This window comes from Pteropus alecto, unplaced genomic scaffold (genome assembly GCF_000325575.1).
Source record: "Pteropus alecto unplaced genomic scaffold, ASM32557v1 scaffold161, whole genome shotgun sequence".
Classification (NCBI taxonomy): domain Eukaryota; kingdom Metazoa; phylum Chordata; class Mammalia; order Chiroptera; family Pteropodidae; genus Pteropus; species Pteropus alecto.
This window is the reverse complement of record NW_006432943.1, coordinates 2,907,007-2,926,356: the sequence shown is the minus strand read 5'-3', so window position 1 is coordinate 2,926,356 and position 19,350 is coordinate 2,907,007. Positions and strand designations below refer to the sequence as shown.

At 37.9% G+C, this 19,350-nt stretch overlaps 1 pseudogene; it reads right to left on the bottom strand.

Moving 5' to 3' along the window:
* Nucleotides 1-18,084: 18,084 nt before the first annotated feature.
* On the bottom strand, nucleotides 18,085-18,202 carry LOC112476355 (annotated as a pseudogene).
* Nucleotides 18,203-19,350: the final 1,148 nt, after the last annotated feature.

Here is a 19,350-nt window from a genome sequence, read left to right as displayed (position 1 = left end):
CACCTTTGGAGCTTTCCCCAGTTAGGCCTTGGAGGCTGGATTCATGTCCCTGAATCAACATGCCATTGAAAGCACGTTGAACTGGGAAGATGGTAACTCTTTGGTTGAGGTGGTTGTCTTTAGCCAGCTGAGGGCAATTCCCAGGGGCTGAGAGCTGAGGGATGTTGGAGGGTGGCATGCCTAGCAGTTGGGGGACTAAATCCTTTAGTCTTGAAATTGGGATTTGCGTGGCATAGCACTGTCTATTACAAAAAAAAAAATTTTTTTTTTTTTGAGAGACCAGTGGAATGTACCAAAGTACTTCTGATTTGGGGAGACAGAAATCAATGTGTACTATCAAAGCAAACCACAGTAGCCCTTGGATTTGAGAGCCAGGAACTGACTCTTGTCTTTAAACTTTGAACCAAGTTAGTTTAAAATGAATGAGTTCCTGTGGCCTTCTCTTTCTGAGAAAACCATACCCTGAGATTTTCTCATACTCTACTAAATACTAACTACTCAGTGTACTTCTCATGTGTGGTGCTATAGTAATAATAGCAGTAATGATATAACAACTGTAACTAACACACATTGACTGTTATGTACCAACACTTTTTTTTTTTTTTTTTGGTGACAAGGTAGAAGAAGAGGAAACAAACTACATAAAATGTTAATGTACAGAAGAGCACAGAGTAGAAAGCAACACAGAAAGGCTGGTCCCTTCCCCGCTTAGGGGCCTCCAGTCTGACAGCCCACAGGTCACGAGTTTCCTTTGGGAAACAGAGCCACAGTCCTCTGCCCTTGCTTCTGGCTGCCTCACTCCCCGGCTCAAAGTCTGATTTTGAATTCTGTGGGCTGTGTCGTCACAGAGGTTCCTGAGGACTTGAAGAGTGCCTTCAGGATGGTGTCTGGGTCCACTTCCACAGGAGGGTCGGATGAGGTGGCAGAATTCACCTTGCACTTTCCCTTTGATCTGGAACCGGGCATCTTTCTGCACAAGTGTTTCCCGGGCATCCTGGACTTCCAGCTGGAGCCGGGTTCCGAGAGGCCAATCTTCTGGGGAGCATCAGACCTCTGCTGGAAGGTACCTCTACCTGCTGGCTGGACGAGAAAGCTCTGCGGGATCTCAACATGAGATTGGATACTGACAAGTCCGGGTCTGCGCTGAGGCTCCCTTCGCAGCAGCCCCTGCTTCTGCTTCCACTTCCGCTTCCGGGTGAGCTCTCTAGGGAGCTACCCGCCCAGCAAGTGGGGAGCAAAGCGGGGAGCCGCTGACTACCCCGCTCTCGATCCTGCTTTTTGGCCCCTGCGGAGCGTATAGCTGCTTCTGCTGCTTGCCAGCACCATTCTAAGTGCTCTGTTTACAATTAATCCTTATAATAACCCCCATGAGGTAAGTAGTTTTATTATGTTCACTTTAAGGTCGAGGAAACTGAGGCTCAGGGATTTCAAATAACTTGCCCAGGGTTACATAGCTAATAAGGGGCAGTGCTGGGTTGCAAACTCAGGTATGAAAAACAAAAATGGAAAGGTCGGAACCAAAACAAGGTATTCTTCCAAAGAGGTGGTTGCTGATGCCTTGAGAGCTGGTCGTGTCAGGTTTGCCAAGCAATGGCAGTGAGCATGACTGGCCATCTTCTAAGAAGTGAGTGAGCGTTAGCACTGTGTCCGACCTATTCGCTGTTAAATCTTTTGTGTTACCCCATGAAGGGTGTGGTCCCCTGGGAAGAATGGTCCCTTCGAGGTACTTAAAAAGATTTACTAAATGATGGTTTGAATGAACGTACTGCAAGGATAATTGTACTTGGAGTTAAACAGAGTTAAAACTCTGGGCAATTTACTTTTCTCTGTGCCTCAGTTTTTTCATCTGTAGAAAGGCAATGATGTCTCAGGGATGATGTGAGTTTTGGAAATAATCATTAATCTAGCATGTAGTCTTCCACAGCATATGCTGTCAACAATTAGGAGCTATTTATTCTTATCATCATTGTTATTACTATTATTATGATTTTACTCCACATGCTGAAAGGTGGTGGTTTATTTAAAAATTGCGAAGGACTAAATGCCTCATTCTCAGTCAGTTTTGGAAGGCTTGACTATATCTTTAGTGCTCTGTCTTAAACCTAACTTTGGAATCCTAGATTTTTATATTTCTCAGATGCAAAGTTCTAACACAATTATTTTCAATAAAGCAAAAATGGAGTTTCTTGACTCAACCTACCCCACCCAGTCCACTCACAATATTTTCAAGGCACGTCTTGTTTTTATGACCCTTGCATTAACAAATCTACTTCAAGGAGCTTACCATGACCCAGGAAATGGAGGCTGACTATGGAGGATGAGAGAGGATAAGGAAACATAAAAGGAATTTTATGTTCTTTTTAAAGAGTCATTAAAGTAGTGGGGAAAAAAAAAACACCTTAAAATACCACACAAAGTAGTGTTTAGATAAGACTCAGAGAATGTTTTCTGTAGACAGATGGAAAAAGCAGAATCTGATGAGTTACCTCCTGGGTAGAATTACAGTTCGGGACCTATCAGTCAGGGTTTGGCTGGATTTAAGAAACCACTTCAGCTATTTTAAGCAGATTTAACACAGCCGTGCTTATAAAATTGTTGGAAGGATCTGAAGAGCAAGCCCTGGCTGGCCCTCCAGGGACTACTACCAAAAGGAAAACCCAAACTGGCTTGGCAAAGGAACTGTGACTTCAGCACAATCAGGAAGTTGGGAATCAGGAGGCCACTGGGCCTGCTGTTGGTTCACGCTCCTTTAATTGTGAATCTGGGGTCAGGAAGCCACTGCCTCCACTGTTGGTTCAGAAACATACCCCTTGGGCAAAAATTTACAAATCAAGAAGCTGGCTCCAACATAGGCTCTGGAGCTGTGATCTGTCTGCTATATCTACACCAGCAAAATGAGTATCTTTTCCCCAATTTAATTCAGGTTTGAATTTGGGTCTTGTCCAAGCGCATCTTCAAAGGAGTCAGGGAAATGTTTTTTATCTTCCCAGCTTCTGCAGTGTGGGGAGGCATGGTAGACAGAGGTTGATTTGAATGTTGAACAAACCCATCTATTTCCACTGCAGCGGTTTACACAGTGGAAAATTGGGAAGGCTTAGGTTTTCTCTCCTCTCCCCTCCCCTCCCCTCCCCTCCCCTCCTCTCCTCTCCTCTCCTCCTGGCATGTGAGTGTTTGTAAGCATAACCACACATTCACCTTATCTTGATCCTCTGACCAATTTCAATGAACTCTAATATAGAACCTGAATTATTTGGAGTTCAGAGCTTTGCTAACACCGGAGAAAAGGCAGTTGAACTTAAATATTGAGATGTCATCAGAAAATGCACTGTCCTTTAGAACTATTTGAAAAACCTACAGCCATTAAAATCTCATTAAAAAATAACTCACATTCTCACACACAAGCATATTTAGTAATGATGAATTTAATTTAAATGGAGCTGTTTATTTTGTAATAGACTTGGAAAATCATCACTTTTCCAGCAGCCATGGTCAAATAAGTGTCCAAATTGTTTCTCTTTAAATTCTTTGGCTGCTTCTGGATGCTTGGGTCATAATCACCTCTCTTTTTAAAAGAGCACCAGAGAGCAGTAGTGTTTGATGCTTAAATGACTAATACGATAGTCTGTAATCTGTATGAGGTTAGGGACAACATCTTTCAACCGTCTTGTCATCCCTCCACCCACTGCCATGAGTGCTATTTCTCCAGAACCGTGGACATAGTAAATGTGCAACAAATATTTGTTGGATCATTTATTTAAAAAAATTTTTATTAAAATTATTGGGGTGACATTGGCTAATAAAATGATGTAGGTTTCAAGTGTACAATTCAATAATACATCATATGAATATTGCATTGTGTTCATCACCTAAAGTTAATAAAAATTAAAAAAATTTTTTCAGATACAGTTGATATTCAATATTATATTTGTTTCAGGTGTTGACCGTTTCTTAACTGAAAAGGGGAATGTGTGAATGAGAAATTGCTAAATAGATTACATGATTTTTAATGGTGGTGAAACACTTGGAAAACAGTATTTTTGACTTAATGGTTTAAACAAGAATGTTTATGAAAACAATCTATTGATATCATAGACAATTTTTTCTCCCTCAGGCTTTTATTTCAGACCAGATCCAATCTCAAATGAGATTCACATTGTGGTTCTAATTTGGGCTTTTCATTGGAAGAGGTAGCAGTGGACACAATGAAGGAACACATTCTCCCAGTAGCATCCTTCCTCTAGCCTTCTTTTCAGTACTTAGCATGCTTCTCATGCTTTCCTAGATTTCATAATTCTACCCACAATGACTATTTCTTCTGCATTTCTTACCCCTCCTGAACCATGATCAATGCTGTCCTTTTTGACCTTTGCAAAGAGCAGTGGGCAAAGCAAAATTTTCCTTTATGGATAATCTGGAGATTATTTTCCCCAGTGAGTGTGTAATGAATGACTCAGAATACTGTTTCACAACAGACATTCCCAAGTTGCATTATCATTATAAAGTCAAGTACTTTTGTGTGGGACTTCTGATAGGAGCAAAGACATGAGTTCCAAGCAATCTGTTCTCATCATGGTGTTTAATTTGTGTTGCTGAAGGAATGTGATAAATTACTAGGTAAAAAGATCAGGGATTATTTCATCACTTAACCATTCCAAAAGTATTTTTGAGTATTTGCTGTATGCCAGGCAATATTTCAGTTGCTGGAAATACAGTAGAGAATAAAAGAGACAAAATCCTTGCCTTCACAGAACCTTCTGGTAAGGAGACATATTAAACAAATGCACACGTGTAATAAATATGATCCCAGGTTGTGGACATTGGAATGAAGAAAAATAAAGAAGGTTAAGATGAATGTAATGAGGATTGATGTTTAAGCAGATAGTGATGTGAAGGGGAAGAGTGTTCCAGGCAGGGGACAGCATGCCCTAAGGCCCTAGTGCAAAAATGAGCAGGATGGTGTGTGGTCAGGGGTCAAATGATAGAAGTCCTTGTAGGCCATAATAAAGAGTTTGGATTTTATTTTCAGTGTGAAGGAAAGCCAACAGAAGAACACTAAGAAGGATCAACATGATGTAATTTATATTTTCAAAAGATTACTCTGCTGCAATATGGAAAATAGACTACAGGTGGGGCAAGGAGGACACAGGCCAACAATTGGGGGCTACTATAGTTATCTAGGTGGTTTGGACTCATTAGTCCAATACATTTATTGGTAGTAGAAGTGCTGAAAAGTGGTCATAGAACTGTATTGAATAAAATTTGGGGTTATGTTAAGAATAATAACATTCCAGTTTTCATTTCTACTCTACTGAGGACATTATAGAAGGAAATGGATGGGCTCAGGAGGGCAAATAGAGAATTTTATTTTAAGAGCAGAATTAAGAGTGACAAGGGCAAATTTTGGATAGGGTAGATGGAGATAATGTGGAATATCTTTTTCTGGGATATTTTAGAAAAGGGAAGTATTAAGGATTTAAAGGTAGAAAATATTTCAAATAAAACTGACCATATATCCCTCTGTATTAAAATAATCCCAGAAACACACATGTTTTCTTAAGTAACTGTCTGTTCACCTGGGTGTCTTCCTTTAATCTATTTTTCAACTAATTACTGAAACATGAGATTGGATTTCTTAAACTGCATTATCAGAACTTTGTCAAGGGCAAGAGGGAGAACAGGTTCACATACGTGTCTAAAAAGATTGGGAAGACAGAATTTTTTTTTTTTTTACCAAATATATATACCAGGTATGTATACCAGATACATGATTTACCAAAGAATCACGTAAGCTTCAGAAATAGAAAAAATTCTAGAGATGGCTGAAACTTCAAGGGCAAATACCTGTAGAACGTTTCATAGAAGTAAGGTCACAATTACTAAAGCAGGAAATGAAATGCTACTTTCAAAGTGTACACGAAATAGACCGTTCTTTTTTTTTCTTTTTTCTTTTTTTACTCTATCAGGAAGAAGAAAAGACTAAAGCAAACTGTTGTCTTTTAATTAGATAGGGAAGAGACTTGGTGATGACATCAAAAGGCCCTGGGGGCATTTAATGTCTTTTAAAAAACCTTTCTGCATGAGCAAATGAATGGAAATAGGTAATGCATATTTTAGGAGAATGAAAGGGAAAAGAAGACTTGGAGAAAGATAATTTAAATAAGTGAGATCTGTATCTAAATGTGGAAGCCCTGGTGATTTGCATCCAAGGGTACTAACAGAATTGGCCGAAGTATTGTGAACCATAAATATGAGCCTGCAATTTGTAATGCTATTATTTTAAAAAGGGAACATGACTGAGAGATGTATTAACAAGAGTATGACATGAAAAGGGCAAGAATACACTTAACATTGATCAACCATTTTAGAATATAATTACCAATTTTGATCACCATATTTAAAAGAGATGAGTAGGTTCAAAGAAAGAAGCACAAAATGATGAATGGAATAAAAAGTAAATGAAAAAGACCAATGGAAGGGGTACAGGTTAAGTTCTCCACTCCTATATTATTTTGGTTAAGAATACCAACTTCCAGATTACACTGACTTGAAACACCAAGGCTTTGCATCTTAAGCAATCAGTATTTCAGTAGCCATATCTCTGGTTAAAGGGCGTAGGTTGTTTTGTTTAGACAAGAGATAACTAATGTACGAGGAGGATTCTTGTAAAATCCATTCTGGTTAATTGTTCTTCATATTTTCCAGAGGAGAGGTTGAGGGGATTGGTATATATTGATAATAAGAGAGTTAGATAAAAAAAATAATAAACTAATTGATTAAATACCAGAATGGAGAGCTCGGTTTCCCACAATTTCTTAGCAATAATAATCCAGGGTCCTTAAGTATATACAGTTACCTCTTGAATAATGTGTGTGGGTGGGGATGAGAGGTGCTGACCCCCATGCAGTAGAAAATCCACATATATTTTTTGACTTCCCCAAAACTTAACTACTAATAGCTTAGGATTGACTTGAGCCTTACCGATAACATAAACAGTTGATTAACACATATTTTGTGTCTTATATACTGTATTCTTACAATAAAGTAAACTAGAGAAAATAAAATGTTTTTAAGAAAATTATAAAGAAGAAAAAATACATTTATAGAACTGTTTTGTATTTATCCATACTGTAAGTTTGCGTGCTCTGTTTACATGATGAAAAAAAATCTGTGAATAAGTGGACCTTATGTAGTTCAAACCCATGCTGGTCAAGGATCAACTTTACAGTTGGCTCTTCGTATCTGCAGGTTTCACATTCATAGATTCGACCAACTGAGGAACGAAAACGATATTTTCACATCCCCAACTGCAGATTCCCAATTGTTTTCAATTGAAGGTTGGTTGAATCCATGATGTGAAGGGCTGATGGTAGTATTATTTTCCACTGTTGTCAGTGGAGGAGCAGCGTTGCACAAGAGTTGATGATAAACAGGCACTATTTCAATGGGAATTCTGGTATGATGCCAAAATTGCTAAATTGGCAAGATTTGAGTTTTATTCCTCTGAATTACTCTTTCGTTGTCTTTTTTTTTTCCATGGACACACCCCTGAACATGTCTTTGCCAGATGTCCAGGGCATTTGTGTTGCCTTTCCCTGGCAGCTTAGTACGTTCCTCCTAGTTCACTTTGATATTTTCTCTTGGACTGTTTCCTTTGTAACGACCTTTCATGTCTTGGGCTCCTTCATCCTCATATGCCTGTCAAAACATCCCTTTTCTCTGTCCCCTCATCTAGAATTATTTACTTGGTTTTCCAAATTGACAGCTTAATTCTTATAACTCTTTCTAATGGGGTTAATGGTGGTTTTCAGTGTTGCTTGACAAGTGGCACTGTGGGACTAGTGTTATGAGGGAGAATATTTTATGTAGCATATAATTGTGGCTATTACATAACATTGCATCACGTAGAGTGAAAATTACCCCTGTTTTAATTTCTTCTTGAGTTTTTCTAATTAAGATGAGAAAGTTTCATTTTGGTGCTAGCGTTGTATTAATCGTTAACAATTGCTAATCTCCCTTTTTAGCAAATCAAGTGTAGGCTTTCAGGCTCAAAGTCTTGGGAGGTTGAATTATTTCTTAGACTTCTTTTTTTTTTGTAAGGAAGTATAATATATATATACTGGAAAGGGGCATGAACAAAACATATACATCTTGATTAATTATATTAGCTAGGATTTAAAATTATTAAAAAATTCTCATTGCATTTATGTACACAGTTTCATTTTACTTAATTCAGTGATACTAGTTTTCTAAGGCAGTGATAAAAAAGTTTCCTTTATTTAATCAATTAATTAATTACTTTTTTAATGGTGACATTGGTTACTGAAATCTGGTAAGTTAAAAAAAATTTCCTGCGGAGAGATAAAAATGGCGTAGATTAGAGGCTCTGTTCATCCCTCTGGCGACCATATCAAAGTTGTGACGGAAACAAGGAGCAGCAACAAGGAAAAATCACCTGGGATCTAGATGAACAAGCCATACAACTAAGGAGAAATCCAAGAAATCACTCTGCAATGGCAGAAGATAGGACAGGGCAAGGATGTGGGACTGCCCAGTCCTGAGCAGCTAAGTGAGATAGAGGCTGCGGCAGAAGCCTCTTAAATGGGCCACGGCTGAGAGAGGATTTTCAAGGTGACGATCCTGCTCGCTCTGAGCACCAGTGCCGATTCGGCTGCGCACAGGGTGCGCCAGGGACTTACAGGGAGATATTGTCAAAGTGAGGGCCGAGGCAAGACTTGCTCCGAGCAGAACAATGCTGGCCCATTGTTCCCTGTTGAGCCCCTCCTCTTCCCAGGGCACAGGACACAGCGCTTCCATAGTCATGACATCATTGAACTCGATAACAGAGGTCGCTCTGCCCAGAGGATTCCCGGAAACCCCGCCTCCCCCAACTCACAGCCCCACCCAAGCCACATCCAGGTGTATTCTCAGGGAGTCAGGTGCTCCTTGTTGAGCAGCGCCTAGACTCACACTGGAGGCAGCTGGCTTCGGTTTCTGGTGTGGCCTTTTGAGGTAACTGTAAGCACAACTTCTTTGGGTTGCTTGCTGAATCTTAACAGATGGCCATGGAGGGGCAGGGGCTTGGGCTAAATTTGGTCAGTAGCTGAGCCCCTCTCAGTATTGTGCCACCGGACACCTACTTCACAAATCCACATTAATCAGACTGCGAGACTTAGGAGCTTTGCTTAGTACATAGAAACAGACACGGAAAGGCAGCCAAAATGAGAAGACAAAGAAGAAGAAACCATATGGGAGAACAGAACAGAGATCCAGATATAATGGAGTCAAGTAATCTAACAGATGCAGAGTTCAAAACACTGATTATAAAGATGCTCAATGAGCTTTTGGGAAGTGTTGAGAACTCCAATAAAGATATAAAAATGGAAATGGAAATTATAAAAGGGAACCAGTCTGAAATGGAGAACACATCTGAGATGAGAAGTATATTAAATGGAATAAACAAAGGAGTAAACAAAATGAATAAAGAAGAGGATCAAATGCCCTATCTAGAAGACAGGAAAGCCAATTGGGACACTGAATCAGAATGGCAAGAAAAAAGGTGCCAAGACTATAAAAATAATTTAAGGAGGATATGGGACACTATTAAATCTCCAAATATTTGTCTGATTGGCATAACTGAAGAAAATCAAGATGTTGAACAGCTGTTTGAAGAAATAATGATGGAAAACTTTCCTAACTTGTGAAGGAAATGGACATAAAACTCCAGGAAGCTTGGAGAATTCCAGAAATCAGGGATTCAAAGAGGCCCACACCAAGGCACATAATTAAAATGCCAAAGGTTAAATACAGAGAAAGAATATTAAAAGTAGCAAGAGTAAAAGAAATAATTACTTATAATGGAACACCCATAAGACTGGCAGCTGATTTCTCAAAAGAAACTATGCAGGACAGAAGGGTTTGGCAAAAAGTATTCGACAGGATGAAGACCCAGGATCTACAACCAAGAATAATTTATCCAGCAAAGCTATCATTTAGAGTTGAAGGATAGATAAAGAGCTTCCCAGGCAAAAATAAGCTAAAGGAATTTATCACCAACAAGCCAGTTTTACAGGAAATGTTGGAGGGACTTCTTTAAGAAGAAAAAACATGTATCAAAAATAGGAATAAAGAATGGTAACAACTACATTCCTATCAACAAGTACCTTAAATGGAAAAGAATTAAGTGTTCCAACCAAAAGATAGAGTGGATGAAGGGATAAGAAAACAAGACCCCTACATATGAAAAGGAAGAGGATTGAAAAAGATATTGCTTGGATGGACCTAGAAAGTATTTAAGTCAGACAGAGAAAGATAAACACTGTATGATCTCGCTTATATCCGGAATCTAAGGAATAAAAAGAACAAACTAATCAAAAACAGACTCACAAATATAGTGGACAATTTGGTGATGGACAGGGGTTTTGGGGAGCTGGGAGAATGGGGTAAAGGGTTAAAGAAGTACAAATTAGTAGCCGATGGATGGTCACGGAGATGGGGAGCATGGCATAGGGAATGCAATTAGCATTAATACATTGGCTAGGTGGAGGGTCAGGGGAAGGAGAGAGCAATTGGGATGATCATTTTACTAACTATATAGATGTCTAACCAATGTACTGTATACTTGAAACTAATTAAAATTTAAAAACCAAATAAAATAAAATGATAAATACCCCTCTATCTTTGATAAGTGACTGTTGCTTCTTTTCCAATTACAGCTTTAGCCTCTGTCTAGTTAAGATTTGTTAATATTATCCCATCATAGAAATATTCCCACTTCCTGACAGCATCCAATCCAGAGAAAAGGGCTGCTTCCTTAAACCTTCTCCTAAATCACTTAACACAAGCCCGAATCTTGTAAATCCTTCCTAACACTTCCTTACTGAAATGCCTCACAGTGCAAGATTAATAAACCCATTTGTTCAACTAAAAAAAAGTTTTCTTTAAAAAAAAGAAATTTGTTAAGTGAAAAAGTGGGTTGATTTTAAAGTGAAAATTAATACTCTTTTTTCATAGATTCTAAAGATTTAAACTTTCCCCTATATTTTAACATTTCTGAAATCATGCATCATGCAATTGGTGTCAGATTATGATGCCCATGGATTAGGTCAGGCAGTGCACTGATAGTGGTATAAACCTATCCTTGACACCTGCCTGTGTTCAAATCAAGAATGATTATGTCTTGGCCACTGTGAATAATGCTGCAGTGAACATCAGGGTGCATATATCTTTACGAATAAATGTTTTCAAATTTTTTGGGTAGATATCTAGAAGAGGGATTGCTAGATCATATGGTCATTCTATTCTTAATTTTTTGAGGAACCTCCATATGGTGTTCCATAGTGGCTGTACCAATTTACATTCCCATCAACAGTATATGAGGGTTCCTTTTCCCCTACAATCTCTCCAACACTTGTTATTCCTTGTCTTGTTGATAATAGCCATTCTAACAGGTGTGAAGTGGTATCTCATTGTGGTTTTGATTTGCATTTCCCTAATAGCTAGTGAAGTTGAGTATCTTTTTATATGCCTGTTGGCCATTTTTATGTCTTCTTGGGAGAAGTGTCTGTTAAGGTCCTCTGCCCATTGTTTAATTGGATTTTTTTTTTTTTGAGTTTATGAGTTCTTTACATATTTTAGATATTAGCCCTTATTGGAGGTGTTGTTTGAAAATATCTTCTTCCGTTCAGTTGGATGCCTCTTTGTTTTGCTGATGGTTTCTTTTGCTGTGCAGGAGCTATTTAGTTTGATATAGTCTAAATTTATTTTGCTTTTACTTCCCTTGTGTTTGAGGTGGTACATATATACAAAGAATATTACTGAGCAATTAGGAAAGATGAAATAATGTTATTTTCAGCAATGTGGATGGATCTTGAGATAATTATGCTAAGCAAAATGAGTCAGACAGAAAAGATTGAGAACCATATGATTTCATTCATATGTAGGATTTAACACTGAAAGCAATAGACAAAAAAGACAAACAAAAACTCTGACACAGACAACAGTTTAGTGGTTACTAGAGGGATAGGGGAGAAGGAGTTAGTTAAGGGTAAAAGGGGTCAAATATATGGTGACAGAGGGAGATTTGACTTTGGATGGTGAACACACAATGCAGTATACAGATAATGCAGTATCGAATTGTACACTTGAAACCTATATAATTTTATTAACCAATGTCACCCCAATAAATTTAATAAAAAAGAAAGATCAACATCAGAACATTTTAGATTCAAGAAATATGGTAAATAAGTATGATATGGAAAAAGTGGAGATTTGGTATGCAAATACCTGAAGTTTAGGAAGCAGTAGCTTAGTGATCTACTCTTTCTATCTGATGTCTCTGTATTTTACTAGGAGCTCCCTAGAGATACAAAGCCTTAGCCCCAAAGAATGAGAGCAGTACAGAAATTTCAGCCCTGTGGCCGGGTTGTGGTGGCTGTCAGGGAATTCTGGGGAGCAGATGAGCTTTATTTTACACCCCCTTAGTGTTCTATGCTTATCAACCCTGTGTCTGTCTGCCACACAAGGGCTCGCCTGGCTCTTTGTGACATATATGTTATCCTTGCTTAGAAATTTCTGGGTACTACACAATTAATATAATAATTATAATTCATAAGCCTATGAATTATATGGAAACCAGCTTTCAGATGCAGAATGTTGTTACACTAGAATGTATAGCAATATCCCTGAACATCAGGTATCTGCCTAAACTTGCTCCCTGAGCTCTGATGACTCAACATAATGCCTTCTGCAGAGGAGCCTCTGAACACACATTTGTTATAGGAATGGAGAAAGGAGCTTACCCTTGGTCCCCACTTGTAGGCTCCAGGTATGGTGGTACTGCGTGGCCTGAACAGCTAGGGGCCAGCAGCAACCCACAATTGGCTCCTTGAATCTCCTCTGAGATTCCAGAGGCAATGGCTACACATTTGTATGGCACACCATTTGCATACTCTAACGAGGTGGGCTATAATTGGCCTTCATTGATTTTATTTTCATTGAGCTAAAATAGAGTCAGAGCTTCTTAGGCTAGAAGAACTGATTGATTTGTGGTAGAATTCAGGACTATTCAGTTGAAGAAATAATTAATTATGTTCTTATTTAGTAATCATCAGGGTTCAGCTGGTTTCTTAGCAGGAGAATGTGCTCAGCAGAATTGGACTTTGCTAAGGCAGGGATGCTTTAATATAGGTACTTTAGATGAACAAATGAATACCACGTATAATACTTGTTATTATTTTTTAGAAAAAGAAATCTCTGCAGACTGAAGACAACAGTGTTTGTGTGTATATAGTTCTTATTTAGTAATCATCAGGGTTCAGCTGGTTTCTTAGCAGGAGAATGTGCTCAGCAGAATTGGACTTTGCTAAGGCAGGGATGCTTTAATATAGGTACTTTAGATGGGCAAATGAATACCACGTATAATACTTGTTATTATTTTTTAGAAAAAGAAATCTCTGCAGACTGAAGACAACAGTGTCTGTGTGTGTATATAGTGTGTGTGTGTGTATGTATATATAGTTGAGAACAAGAGACATGCATCACATCTTCCTGTTTTTCATCTTCTCCCTCACATAAGCATAAAATTCATCTGTCTCTCCATCTATACATCCATTCATCCATCTTTTTAAATATTCATGCATCATTAAATCTATCAACCCAACTGTCAATGTTTTGTAAGTTCTCTAAGTTAATTCAGTCTAGGTGAATGACACCTTTCACATTTGTCTTCTACTTCTCAGACTTGAGGACTAGTCCAGATTGGCCCCAACCCTAGAGGAATAGACTAGGGAATACCAGCCTAATTTGGTTATCCCAAGGCTTGGGACACTTAAGCAAATAGAGGTGTTCGACAGGCTATTCTGTGTAGATGGGGTAGCTTGGAATTTTGAACTGATTACAATTATAATGTTTCTAAATAGTTTTAGTCCCATGTCAATCTCTCCCTTAAAAAATTTTTTTTTGAAATTATTGTGTACAATTTTTAAATACTATTAGTCCTTATTAGAATGAGGTCTAGTTTCTAAATTGAGACCTTATAACCTTTGAGGAACAAGGTATACATAAAAGTAAATAACCACACTCTCATTCAACAGACATTTATTGAGAATCTCAATGTGTAAGGTATTATGGTAAATGCTGTAAGGGGTACAAAGATGAATAAAATATGACAGCTGCTCTGAAGCATCTTACAAGTTAATATAGAAATATTTGTCAGAAATTCTTTTGTATGTCAGTATTTTGAACTATGTAGACAGTATTATATAAGACTCATATCGTAGACCACAAAGTCTATTAAAAATGTTAAGCTGAATCATATGAAATTGCTAATGTTTCACTGTTTTTGCCCTATAAAAACAGCAACTTCATATGGTTCAGCCTAATATACATGTAAAGCAATGTATTTTATACTGACGTATAAAACCAAAAGTAACTAATGACCATGAATTGTAATGATTATCAGTGTGAAATTCGACAGTGATGCATTATATATAAGTATACTGGATTAATATTAAATTGTTCATTATATAGTAGATCTTATTAATCCAATTTCCAGTTTTTCTTGAAAATCTTATCAAAATATCCTAGCCAAGGAGACAAGCGCTCAAGGACTCGATTCTTTTTATCTTAAATCTTTTCGAATTTCTTTTGTTAAGGTCTCCAAAAAAATGCAATTTCGGTCTTATCTGTTGACCTTTAATACATGTTATCAATTTTGATCATAGAGTCAAAAAGGCTTTATGAGAGGATAAGATGTGCAATAACTTAAAAAAAATAACAAATTTGAGTTCATTAGTTCCTTGGGATGTATTATAATAACAACCCACATCTGATAGTGGGCTTACTTTCCAAATAACTTCCACTTCTTTTGCAGAAATCTTTTAAAGCATATGGGGCATGAATTATCATCCCCATTGTACAAATAAGAGAACTTGGCTCCTAAAGTTTAAGAAACTGCGTAAGGTTTCATCTAGGATATTAATGTCAGAATTGTTTTGTTATCTTATAATCTGTAACACCATATATATCATTGTTTAAGATAAGAATGTCAATTTCTGGGCTTGATATATTGTACTGACTTCATTGTCAGATACAATTTTCTGAGAGCATTTTTGTATTTTCTTCTTAGAAGAGAGTACTTGAAAATTTTGTTGGGAAGAAACATTTCAGTTAGAAATGAGAAAACACGTTTCTGAAGTTTCCCCTAGTATTCCAACAACCAGTTCTTCTGTGGCAAATTATATATGTAATTATATCTCATGATATATATGTACACGTGTGTGTGCACCAATACAAACATGGGAATGCTGGAACTGCAGCCCTCAGCCAAATCATAGGTTGTTGGCCTTAGGTGAACTTGGAATGGCTTTCTGGTGCCCATGTCCCCTTATTGCCATGGTGGTACCAGGAGGGGAAAGTATGCTTCTACCAGGGAGTATCTTCCTACTTTATAATATAATTAATCGATCACCAAGTTCTACTTCTACCCTGGGTTTTTACTAGCAATAAAGGGAGAGTACCTTAAACTCTTTAAGTCCGAGTTAGGTCAGAGGTTAGAAGTTAAGGGCACAGTACCCAACAAGACTGCACTGACTTCAAATGGCAGCCACAAGTTTGGGGGTCCCCAGGCCACCTGCACTTCTGATCAACTGGCTATGAATTTGGGAGTTCCTATGACTCCTTCAGTTTTGATAATTCACTAGAATGAATTCACAGAATTCAAGAGAGTGCTATACTTATGATTATAGTTTTATTATAAAGCATACACATAGGATGAGGTCTGGGAGGGTTCCAAACACGTGGACACATTACTCTCTTAGCATATCAGTGTGTTCACCGACCAGGAAGCTCACACAAGCTCCAGTGTCCAGAGTTTCTATTGGAATTTTATTGATTGAATTATCGGCCATGTAGTTGAACCCAATCTCTAATCCTCCTTTCCTCTGTGGAGGTTGGGCTGATATCACAATAGCTCAAAGCCCCAACACTCAAGTCACATGGTTGATCTTTCTGGCCTAACCAGCCCCCATCCTGAATAATTTTCTTAGCATAAACCCAGTTATGGTACAAGGACCCACTTAATAAAGACTCTTGGGAAATTCCAAGGTTTTAGGAGCTCTCTTCCAGAACCCGGGACAAAGACAAATTCTTTATTATAACAATACTCCATACAGATCAAGAATCAGTATAGATGCTTGTTAAATGAAACATGGAGTAATAAAGGGAGAAATGAATGAATTTAATGGGCTTTCTGAGGGACTTGACCCAGGCTCTCTAAGGTCTTTTCTAGGATAATGAACTTAGGAGCTTCTGAAAGTACTTCATCCTTGTAGTGTCCTGAATATACCAGCCCAAACCTATGTACTTCAGGGATCATGCATCTTGGATTCAGGATGCTGTTTGGCCTTTCAGCTGGGTATAGTAGCAGTGATGGTGCTGATTGTGTTCGTCTAGAGTGTAGCATATTTTGCATGTGCCACACCACACCCTACCACAGAGTATTCATTTATTTAACAAATATTTAATGAACGCCTACCATATCCTAGGCACTGTTCTAGGTGCTGGGGATACAGTGATAAGCAAAGTAGACAAAAATCCCTGCCTTTTTGGAGCTTTCATTCTAGTGAGGAGAGTCAGACAGGCACATAAAGATATGCTAATCAAGTGGTGATAAATGGTTTGGAAAAAATAAATTGAATGCCCAAAACCTGTCTCTGCTCCTCTGTAGGCTGGGCAGGTGAGGGCTGGACCAGCATCCAACTCCAGGGCAAAGTTTGTAATTTGTTGTTGCTACTGCATGCCCTCTGGGTTAGAAAAAAAAATCTGTCCCTGAATGTTTAGCGAGTCTGCATGGCCTTTTGATTCTGCAGTGATTAAATGCCAGGCTATTGGGAATTAGTTTTATTCTAATTCAAGGTTAAATGTAGAAAAGACCTCCCTCTTCTCCATCTATCAAAATTTAACTATGGATCTTTTAAGGGTGTCAGCCCCACTTTGAAGGCTTCTCTGACCTCCCCACCACACAATTGCACTTAATCCCCTTTCTCTTTCTTTCATGGCATTTAATTTATAGCTCTGTTGTATCACATTTCATTCTGTCTTATATGGGATTACATACATACTCATAGGCTCGATTTTTCCAATAAAATTTGTAATTTCCTTGGAGACAGGGAGGTTCTTTTTTACTTTCTTTTTCACTGTATTCACCTCCTCTCTTCATCTCAAGGAAAGTTAGAATGTTTGGTACACAGTAGCTGTTCAATTAATTATTAATTGAAAGAAAGACACATTAAAGCACGCTTATCAGTGCAGGTATCTGACTTGCAAATATGTAAGTTTCTTATCTAATTTCCACTGAGTTCCCAGATGAATGCCATTTTCACTAGTTTGCTTGGAACATTTGTTGTGACCTTGCTTAGGAAAGTGTTCTAAGGTTAAGACTTTGAAGGGAACAACAACAGGCACTGGGAAAGCAACAATAAAAATATACTGACTGTTTTTTTTATTGTAAAGGAATACATCTTCACTGTAGAAAATTGAGACAATATGAATGAACATAAATAAGAAAATAAAAATCACTTTCATTAACTCGAAAGATATCTGTTGAACTGTTACAACTTTCTAGGTACATGCAGAGCACAGGGAATATAACAGTAAACAAGATGGGCCAAGTCCTGCTTTCACTAAGAGAGGAATTAAACAGATGATTGTAACTCACACAGTTAATTAAGAATTATAATTCCCACAATTATTACACAGGAAGATAGTTAATGCTAACATTTTAGTGTATATTTATCCAATCTATTTATACAAGCAATATATTCATAACAAATTTTTAAATGAGATAATACTGCAGTAGTTTTTAAAATCTGCTTTCTATGTCTAACATATTCTGTGAATATTTCCTTAGGTCTTTTAACATTATTCTACAATATCATTTTAATTAGCTGCTAATATTTTGTTTTAAAGATGTTCCAAACTTTCAAACTCTGATACATTGATTATTTTCTTAGAAAAAATTATGGGAATTAAAGTTTTTCTATCAAAGTGTCCACAAAAATTTAAAGTTTCTTTAAAAAACAAAACAAAACAAAACAACACCTGGTCTTCCTAGTGGTCTCCCATGCAAGTACTAACCAGGCCCGACCCTGCTTAGCTTCTGAGATCAGATGAGATTGGGCGCGTTCATGGTGGCATAGCTGTAGACAAAAAATTTTAAAGCTTGATTCGAGTATGACTACATTGCCTCTCTCTGCCAGATGACTGCCAGTTTACACTTTTACTAGCAGTTTACACTTTTACTAGCAGTGTACAAGAGGACCAGTATCAGCATTTCTTTTTTAATTTAAAAAGAAATTAACCTTGTCCACGTGTTTTTGTTTGTCAGTGTATGATCATTTTCTGTGCATTGATCGCTAATGAAATTAGCTCCAAAGTAGAGAATGAATAAAATTTGTAATCATTGTTAGGGCAGAGAAGCATTTTGCTAAGGTGCATGTCAGGACTATTAGATGGTCTCAGCCCTTAAACTATAAAGCAAGGGAACGACTGATTATAGGCCTTATTCTTTATGTCTATGTTAATTGATTCTTCAGTTTGGCCATTGTCTTGCTGTTGTATGGAGAAAGGGCATTTAAGAAATAGCCTGGGCTAGAATGTCAGGAACACAAGGAGAGAACAAGGGCAAATGGTGCCAATGTCATTAATGAGATTGCAGAGGAGAAGCAGACCATGTACCCATGAGAAGGACTATAAAGAGCAGTGAGTCAGTCAAGAAAAGCTTTTCCATAGCAGGAAATCAAAGAGCTACAGCTGAAGGCAACACCCCCACGTGAAACAAGGTGTTTTATCTTTTGCAAGAGGACAATGAGAGATGCACTGGAAGGGTTTTGTCCCATCTCTGATAGTATCATCAGTGTGACACTTAGCTTATAAAGAACAATGAGATTGCAACTTTATGGTAATATTACGGTATAGGCTCTAAAGAGATTCTGTTTTTCTTCTTAAAATGTACCCGATTTTTTTCATGCAAAAGAGAAAGCAACTGAAATTAAACAGGAAGAGGCTTGTGAGATCCTGTGACTTGAAAGGAAATGCAGGATCAGATGGAAACTGGTGCTGCAGTGCCAGTCAGTGGGCTTGTGTCGTAGTCTTGATTCTATGGCCACCTACTTCTGTGACCTTGGGCAAGTCTCTTAACCTCTCCTCAGTTTCCTCATTTTTAAAGCAAAGGATTCGAGCAAAATGGCTTTAATGTTTCTTCTGGCTTTAAGTGTTCTCTGATACTTTGCCACCTGAACCAAAACTTGTGCAGATTCAGACTGGGGGCTCATTTTATCCCCCCTGCTCAAATGT